Source organism: Halichoerus grypus, chromosome 1 (genome assembly GCF_964656455.1).
Source record: "Halichoerus grypus chromosome 1, mHalGry1.hap1.1, whole genome shotgun sequence".
Classification (NCBI taxonomy): Eukaryota; Metazoa; Chordata; class Mammalia; order Carnivora; family Phocidae; genus Halichoerus; species Halichoerus grypus.
This window is the reverse complement of record NC_135712.1, coordinates 140,668,793-140,678,917: the sequence shown is the minus strand read 5'-3', so window position 1 is coordinate 140,678,917 and position 10,125 is coordinate 140,668,793. Positions and strand designations below refer to the sequence as shown.

The 10,125-nt window shown below is 37.8% G+C and overlaps 1 protein-coding gene across 17 annotated transcripts in view; it reads right to left on the bottom strand.

Moving 5' to 3' along the window:
* Window positions 1–10,125, bottom strand: part of RBMS3 (RNA binding motif single stranded interacting protein 3) — a 1,332,425-nt gene that overhangs the window by 1,192,729 nt on the left and 129,571 nt on the right. The window lies entirely within an intron of this gene.

Sequence of the window (10,125 nt, the reverse complement as noted above, 5' to 3'; positions counted from 1 at the left end):
CTTGCCAAAACAGCATAGGAAATCTTAGGCTCTGTTATAAAGATGTGCAGAGTTTAGGAGGTGGGCAAGGTGAGAAAGGGTCAGCATAACTGACTTGGTATTGGCAAGCCCATACCATGCCTTTATGCTAATAAGACAATGGAGGTCCTTTATGGAGACACAGCCCTGAGCCAGGACATGTGGTTCGGTGGGTGGAGTGAAGGCTAGAACTTAGCCACCCGATACCACCTTTGCCAGGCACCACTGCACAGCACACAAATCTGCATAACTGTATGGCAATCTTGGTAATAAACTACCATACTCAGCATTGCGCAGACCTCACCTGACAGATTTTGCTCTGAACTGGGTGTTCCTTTTTAAGAGAGACTTTCAAAGTGGGATACTTTAAAAGATGAACTGAGTAGCAATTAGTTTGGAAAGTAACTCATATGAGAAAGGATTTAAAAACCCGGTAAAGCTAAGACTTGATAAGAGAAAACTCAGGAGACCATGATAGCAGACTTCAACTATATGAAAGGAAAGGGATTAGATTTATTCTGGGTAGATCCAGAAGGTCAAATGAGGACCAGCAAGTAGACTCACAATGCCATGTAGAGAGTGAGTGTTTAAGAAATATGACAAATCAAGTCATAATTATAATAAGATGTATGTTTCACTTAAGTTAAAGGGGTATTTTTCCATAAATATGGCAATTCAAAAATAAAATGGTTTCTTTTGAAAATAAGTTCCTTATAAGTGGAGAGTTCACCAGTCAAGAATTTTATAGCAGAGCCTTCGTTAAGCAAAGATTGAACTAGCAAAACTCTTCCTAAAATTTACACAATGCCACAGCACAGTGTTTGACTATGCATATGTAAGGAGCTGTAAGAGATACAAATATAAATAACACACATTTGTGCCTTTAAGGAGCTCACAGTCTAGTAATGAAGACAGATATGTACACAGCCATGACACTAAGCTATGAACAATTATTTCCTGAATGCAACCAGTATACAAAACAAACCTGTACAACAGAAACCATGTATCTTATTTTTATTCTCAGCTGCAAGAACTGGAGCCTGAACCACCCAATATTTTACCATGTATGTTTATTCTCTTGTCTTTACATATGTAACCCCAGTAGGAATACTAGTAACATATTTATTCACAACATCCACTTAAGTCTACTTTATTCTTAGGTATCAGAAAACAGACCTGAACACAGTGCCATCTGCTCAACTCTCATTCATGTTTTAATCTTCTTAAATAAGAATTACCATTCGTGCTTCCTAAGGAGCCTATACATCTGGTTTACCCAGGAGGGTCCTGGCCTCTGCCTATTGTCCCAGCATAATTACTAATACCACACCCACCACTCTCAAAAGTGTCCAGTTTGGACTTTAAATTATACAGTCACTCTGATGCTATCCTACCTTCTAAATGCCCTGTGATCTGCTTTGTGGAACATAAAGAAGCCTAAAAACCACTAAATGAGTAGTTTTACATTGAACAAGACACTTTTTAGGTGACCATTAACACTACTTAAATACGAAGCAGATTAAAATAGTTACCTAAACAAAATGCAAAGACTATGGAAGTATGGTAGGAGAAGAGAAGAACTCCAACCAATTACAACAGAAAGGCTCTTTGAGAAATAGGGAATTCCCTTAAAACCAAGAAATAGGTTAAAATGTCAGTAAGTGAAGGGGGCATTTCAGCTAGAACATGGAAATACTTTTATGCTCATGTTTTTTCATTCATTCATTTATTCACCCAATAAGTAAGAATATAAGTAAAATTGGTTCAAGGAATAGTATATTATGTAGGTAACAAAATTGGGAAATAGAAATATTGGGTTAGTCAGATATTCCTATATCAACATTCCTTTTTTGTTGTTAGCAACAGAAATTGAAATGGAAGGAAAATAAGAGAAAATGGGTTTTCTAAGGTATTTTACATATTATTGTTAGCAAATGTGATTCAATATAACCATCTAAAATAGTAATGGTTTATCCCTCAGTGATTTTCTTCATTCAAGTCATTTTTTTTCTTTCTCCTGCCTGGGGATTTATGATTTAACAGGCTGTAATAAGCAAGATAAAGCCATTCATCATGCAGGCTTAATGTGGGAAAGTAAATTTAACTTGGTGAGCTTGATATATAAATATTGGCCTTTTTGGGAACACACAGAGCATATTTACTTGAGTGTAAAATCCAGGCTATATACTATGTCCAACAAATTTCTCAGGCTCAGGGAAGGACCTTTCAGTTATGAAGCCTGTAGAGATTACTACTCAGGTGGGAGAAAGAAGTTATGTATTTCTCTTGCCCCTACTCCTTTGACAGGATTTTCATAACAGTACATTTTATCTCAGTATTTATATTCATATTTATATTTAAAAGACTATGGAAATTAACATCTAGCTACCTGGAAATTTGAGAGTGGATTTACTCTGGGTAGATTTATTCACAAAGATGGTTGGCATGTCTCTGACAAAGACAAGGCAAATGAAAATGGCATTTTATAAGTTTTAATGCCCTGTCTAGACATTGTTGATAAGTCACCAACTGTTGTATACCCCAGAAAGGTATACAACAGACCTGAACACAGTGCCAATTTGTCCAACTGCTTCACCTATATAAAAATATATATACTGGATGAGGAAGGGGTATACAAAATTATGGTAGTGAATCTGACCTTCTAGGGCTCAGAACTGAGACTCTGGATTGTAGGCAGATTGGCACATAGAGAAACAGTAAGACACGACCATACTCCAGGGGTACCAATGACACATTTTTTAGTTCAGTTGATGATACAGTCAAGGTGGTCTCCAAGCTGGTCAGGGAAGGCTACAGAGAAAAAGGGTGGACTTTAGAGTATACTGGATCTAGGAAGACAGAAGGCATTCTAGGAAGTTAGGGTCAGTGGAAAACTCAGAGCAAAGAAATCTATGCAATTTCTAGAGATTGAAGTGGGGCAAAAAGAGCAATGAGACAGATGCTATAGCTCAATTAATAGGACAAAAGACTTGAATGATGAAGGCAGAAACATTTATGGTGGCCTTAGAGTCAACTAAACAGCTAGAGAATTGGAAAATGACCCAAGGATCAGTGTTTTTGCAGTCTTTCAATGGAAATTTCCCATTCACAAAGTCAGGCCATTCACAGTTATGATGGTTGACCTCATTCTCTTTAAGTGATGATGCTAAGCAGAGGACAGTTACTCTGTGAAATGCAACCAAACACAAAATACTATACATACATACCAAACCATACATCCAAGGGGTAAGGCTCCAGTTACCTAAGATATCGGATCATAAATTCTCCATTCTGTGTTGAAAAATAAAATCCTCACTTGTCTTGAAAAGAGAATTTTAGCATGCAATTAACTCACTATACACTGACTTGTCGCCCCAAGTAGATCAGTTCTTTGCATCAGTTTTCAATATATTTTGAAGAGTAACAAATGCAGAGAATACCATCAGAAGGAGCTGACTGAGGCTGTATATCAACCAGTCAATACAGAGAAATATTGCCAGGCTGATCAATCAAATTACTTCACTTTTATTCATTTTTAGCCAATGATTCTAGAATTCTTCATATAAAGCTAATTTAAATTTAAATTGAGAAATTTGAAAATGTAGCTACACATCTCCATTTAAAGCCTTAGTATCAAGAGCCATGCTTGAAGTTTCACAGTGGATATGTTCCATTCATATAATTAAAAATATTTTGAGACATTGGTCATCTTATTTCAAAATCCTTAAAAAGGGGGCGTGGGGGGGCTGTGGGTGTAAATAGCACCTCTCATCACAGGTGGTGGTTTAAGTCAAGCCGTCATCAACATCAAAAGGTTTTGCCAAAGCCAAAACAGAAGCCATCTCCATGACAGTCTCAGCTAGCATACCTTCAGTTAAATACAAATAATGTTCACAAGCAGAGTTATCAAGGAATGCTGTTTCCTGAATATCCAGTCAGTAGAGATCATTCATTTCAGTTCAACATAATCTGAGTGCCTACAACATGATAACCTCTAGGTTCTGGAGACTGAAAGTTAAGTAAACAAGTATATAATCTTCTGGTTTAAGGTATCAGCCTAATATAAAGGCAAAGAGATGGACTCAGATCATTAATTTTCAATTTGTCCAACTGCTTCACCTATATAAAAATATATATACTGGATGAGGAAGGGGTATACAAAATTATGGTAGTGAATCTGACCTTCTAGGGCTCAGAACTGAGACTCTGGATTGTAGGCAGATTGGCACATAGAGAAACAGTAAGACACGACCATACTCCAGGGGTACCAATGACACATTTTTTAGTTCAGTTGATGATACAGTCAAGGTGGTCTCCAAGCTGGTCAGGGAAGGCTACAGAGAAAAAGGGTGGACTTTAGAGTATACTGGATCTAGGAAGACAGAAGGCATTCTAGGAAGTTAGGGTCAGTGGAAAACTCAGAGCAAAGAAATCTATGCAATTTCTAGAGATTGAAGTGGGGCAAAAAGAGCAATGAGACAGATGCTATAGCTCAATTAATAGGACAAAAGACTTGAATGATGAAGGCAGAAACATTTATGGTGGCCTTAGAGTCAACTAAACAGCTAGAGAATTGGAAAATGACCCAAGGATCAGTGTTTTTGCAGTCTTTCAATGGAAATTTCCCATTCACAAAGTCAGGCCATTCACAGTTATGATGGTTGACCTCATTCTCTTTAAGTGATGATGCTAAGCAGAGGACAGTTACTCTGTGAAATGCAACCAAACACAAAATACTATACATACATACCAAACCATACATCCAAGGGGTAAGGCTCCAGTTACCTAAGATATCGGATCATAAATTCTCCATTCTGTGTTGAAAAATAAAATCCTCACTTGTCTTGAAAAGAGAATTTTAGCATGCAATTAACTCACTATACACTGACTTGTCGCCCCAAGTAGATCAGTTCTTTGCATCAGTTTTCAAGTACATCAGAGCTTTCAAGTAGCAAAACATATTTTGTGTTACGCAGGACACCACCAGTCATGTGTATCAAGCCCTAAAATGTCAGAAATGATTCTGACATTCTCTTAAACTGTTACAAGTCTGGGAAGTCACAGAAGTGTAACTTTATTGACAACAGTAAAGTACTTAGGGAAAAGAGAATAAAGAGGTAAGCATGTAAATTACAACTATACCTGTTTTCTTCCTTTAGGGCTTGAAGGTATCACCCAGGTGATAATTATGACAGCATACACACTAAGCTTTTGATATAAGCCTGACAAATAACTCCAGGATAAGATTTGGGGGTCTCAGAATGCTTAGCTGAATGGGATAGGAAAAAGATATGATTAGAGAAAACGCTTTGGCTTCAAAATATATTGATCTTGTAACTGTTCCTATACAGATCATGACATCCAATATAATGTGTTCCACTTACATTTAGAAGAGAAATTTTCCATTCTGATTTCGTAGTTAGAATCTCCTAATTGCATTTAAAAGCCTGAGAAAGTGTCCTCCAGCCCCAACTGTTCACTCTTTGAAAATACCCTTCTATAAATAAGGCTAAGAGCTTCATTTTCTTTACAATAATGGGATTAACTATTTATAGACATAACGACAGGTCAAAAACCAATCTCCATTATCTGCCAGATGAAAACAATTCAATAACTGCTTTTGGCATTTTTTTTTAATGCAGTGGCTGTAACACGATGATATTTGAGATAATTACTGACCTTTGTCAGAATAAATACTATCAACACAAAGCTACCCTGAAACTAACTGAAGAAAAAGATGCAGCTATTGCAAATTCAAGGTGCTGGAGGGCTAGGGGAGTAAAAGCAGACTTTCTAGCAGGTCTTCCTGCAGGTGGCAGCCGCTTATCAGACACACTTGATAAAGTCAATATACATTCCAGTTGCTTTTTTGTTCATTCTCTACTATTTGTCAGTTCTTTGAAGAGGTGTCTGCGTGCCCACCAGGTTAGCAAGAGTCAGCTGTTTTGCTGAAGTGCCATAAGTGAAAAATAAACTGTTTCCTCCAGTTAAGAAGTTTTAAAAAATCAGTTTTCTATTAAAGTAACACTGGCAAAGATAAAATAATAGGAACTATATTATTCTGGTTATTCTAAAGCTACCTGTCTGAACATTTTTCTAAAGAGGCACTCTTCATTATTAATGAGTTGGGGTGAATCTTAACGCTGTTCTCTTCACTGTACCTAGCTGACCAATCCACCATCTAGAAATCTGTGATCCTTACTATGGGGTCAGCATTGTGAACTACAGAAAAGGGTTTCCGGTCAATATCTTGTTTTTGCCTGCCCTATAGACTCCTCTCTCTCTGCGTCTTTTCTATTCAGGGCTAGTCATTTACTCATCCTACAACTGGCTCACAGGAATTAACTGGCTCTTCTATCAATTTGCCCTTTTATTCTCTCCTTCTTTTATATCTTACATCCTTCTCCACACCAGGAGGAAACCCTAAAAAACTATTTTTCATTACTGATTTTCAATCATTTGAATAAAAATCTACATTTAAATTTTAAAAAGAAAATTTTGTCTCTGCATTTTCTCCTTCTTGGCCACCCTATCCCTCCCCCATAATTTGTCACTCTGAGGATACATTCTACCAATAAGCCGGTAAAACATCGGTACATCTTTATGGGTGCCAATCTATTAAACCATCTTTACATTCCTGGAGATGAGCAAATAATCCCATCAAATAAAGTCCAGTGCCAATACTAAGCTTATAACCTATCCAAATTAAATTCCTTTATGTAACATGCAACTTACTGGGGACATCCCTTATATAGCAATTCCTTCCATTCCCTATTTTATCCTGGACAACATTACAGGAATGAGTCCAATGAGTCAACATGAATTCAGGGACCCTTCTTCCAAACAATGAATGCATGAGATTAATGAGATTTTGGAAACACAAGTGTTAATTGCAAATCATCAAATCACACTGCATACAGATTACTAAGCAAGAACAATACTTCTTCACTTAATTACAAGCATAAAATAGAAGTGTTGTTTTGCTTTTCACCATCAATCCTTCCCTGTTAGAGAGATGATAAAAGTCAAAAAATCCTAGTTTGTTAGGTCAGGAGATCATCCCTAGATCACTGGTTTTCAGCCACTTTTGAACCAAACCTACTCCCTGAGAATCAGGCCCCTCCCTGCACTCCTAAAATCTACAAAAGACAATCTGAAAACCACTAATATAGTCTCCTCACTTTGCTTACGGGAAAGGGACTGATTATATGCCTTACCCAATGACAACCACATGGTTAATTTAGAGGCAGAGCATGTGTGTTCCCGCCTCCCACTCGCTATCCCTCCCCTTTCCCCCCTTTCCCTGCCCCTCACTTTCCCTTTCCTTTTACCCCTCCTCTCTCTCCCTCTGCTTTGGTGATGGGTCATTTGCTTAGGGCCATGTTTCAGGTCCTCCTGCTGTATTGGCTTCATGCCCTCAGTCCCTTCAGTCTCCACCCTTTACTTCCCAGATAAAGAGCCCATCACTCAAGGTCATACGCTAATTTGTATAGGGCTCCCAGCAACCTTTCTGCTCTTATTTCACTTATTGGACTGTAAGAGCAATTATTTTTCACCTTCATGGTTTCTAATGAGAAAAGACTGCTTTCCTGGGACAGTATCTCTGGAATGACTATCACTCCAGAACAACAAGAAAACTTGTTTTGACAGTGTTTTTTGTTTCTATTCCTCTCCTCCTCCACCTCTTTTAAATATTTGTCTGGAAGCTATTAAAAAAAAAAAAAAAAAACACAAAGCGACAATACTTCAATTGATGCCATTTACATTTCTAAGTACTCCTAATCTCAATATGGCTGGATGTTTTTAGAAACAAGGGTTGTCCCATCTGCCTGACTAAGCAGCCATCTCCTGGGCTCACTCATTATTAATTCAGAAATTGCCCAAGATTTCCTGCCTAAGATTTGATGAGATTGACCTGTGGGTACAAATGCTGATCCCATAACATCAGCCAGGTATGAGGCTTCATTACTACACTGTGTGATGAAATCTTTTTACTTCCCTATTAGAATGATCATAATCACAACAGTAATCAGAGATCTTCTACTCCCATGGTTTATTTAACCGCATGTCAATCAGAGTTCCTATTAGGCTAGATGCTCTTCCTCCTCTTTTTAGACCAGATGAGTTCATTGTTGACATTACAGCACCTCCTGCTTTGGGCAATGAACACGATACTACATAAGGACTAGACCAATTAGTAGGTGGCAGCTTTGCCGACAATCTTGTACTTAAGAAATTGGAAGTGGTGAGGACCACACGACGGTTTCAAAAACAGTAATGCACGTGAAGAAATAATACACTTCAGAATCAGTGGCTTTCAGAACAAAATGAAAACACAAACTCAATCTACTGTCAACTTCAACAAACACTTTAAAATATAATAACTGCCAGTAAGGACAGTGACAGCTACTACAAAAATTAAAAGCCCTAAGAAGAGAATTGTCAATATAGAGAACTGTCCAAAGATCTGTTTACTGTTAATTTTTTGATGCGCCTATTCAAATGCTTCAGTATAAAAACAGCATCATACTTTATGGGTATTTTGTCTTTTTACCCTAATTAATAAAGTAATTGTGGCAAGGATCTACACACTGGGTACAGAGAGATATGATAATATATTAGTCCTAGATATACACAAACCTATAAATCCTCAGTCACCATTAACAAGAATTCACTAAGAGTACATTCTTGCAATTTTCTCTGAATCTTCTGGCAACTACTTACTGAGCACCTACCATGTACCTATCACTGAAAGTCCTGAGGACAGAACAGAGAACAGAGCAGCAAAACTCTCTGCCACCATAAATTTAAAAATAAGAATTGTTTTTTTAAAGCTAGCGCACTTACTGCTCTAAAGTCATAGTTACAAATAACTACCAGAACTGGCTTTACATCCATTTAAGCAGTAAGTGACTACCCACCTCAGTGAATGTTCTTCTGAAAGCCAACCGAACAGTAAAAAGCCCTTGGCCTATCTTCCTATTTTTCTCTATCTCCCGGCCCCACTCTCAAAAATAAGGTTCAGGAGGGCAAAGACCGGCTCTGCCTTCTTCACCCCATCTCGGCAGCATCTACTTGGGTTTTTGGCACACAGTTGATGCTTAGTAAATAGTGTTAACTGATTGAGAGTGAGGAAAGCAATCTGATTAAACTAAATCGTACGAATATGTGAATTAATGTTAGCCCTTTAAGTTCCACACCTATTACACTTTAAAAGGACCAAACTTGTTATACTTAAATAAAATTGACCTCTTAGGGAAAGAGGGACCCATGATTTGGTGAGCCAGAGAGGTCACATTCGTATTCCCAAGATCAGCTATACACCTGGTTTCAGTCTTTTCTGAATCCACAGAATTCTAAAAAGCCTCAAATTTTTTCACAGTTGCTTCCCTCCCCGGCTCCAGCAGCAGATAAGACACATGTGCATTTTTAGATGATCAATTTGTGGGAAGTGATTGCCTAATTTAGCCTTGTCCATTTATGTGTAACAACAACACTGTGAAACTACTCTCTCATCCATCCATCAAACTTCTATTATCTGAAGTGTAATTGTTATTTCACTAAGGGATCACAAAGACAGTACCTGTTTTATATGTTGCTGCTTCAACAGTTTGTGAGCTATGCATCCAAATTTAGCTTTTTGTTTCAGAGGGAAAGGGAAGAGATGGGGAAGCAACCATATTTACTGAAATGTCTCTCAGTCAGACACTTTGCTGCATATTCGACTTACATTATAAAATTCATAATCAAACCTATTTATTTGGTAATTCACTCAATCATGGTGAAATACCAGGTACTGTGCTCAGCACTGGAGATAAAACAACAAACAAGATGACGTAGGGGAAAATGTACACAGTAGAATGATACCTGCAAAGGCAGTAACATTAACCCCATTTTTCAGATAAGAAAACAAGGCTCAAAGAGCTTAAAAAAATGTGTCCAAGTCATACAAGTTTCAGGGCATTGTAAGTTTCAGAGCCAGAATTACACCACCCGGGCCTTTCTGACTTGACTGTAAAACTCAACCTTTTTGCTACCAAGCAACTTCCCCTTCATTTAGCCATTTCTATCCAAACTATGGTCCTCAGACAGCAGCACCAGCGGCCC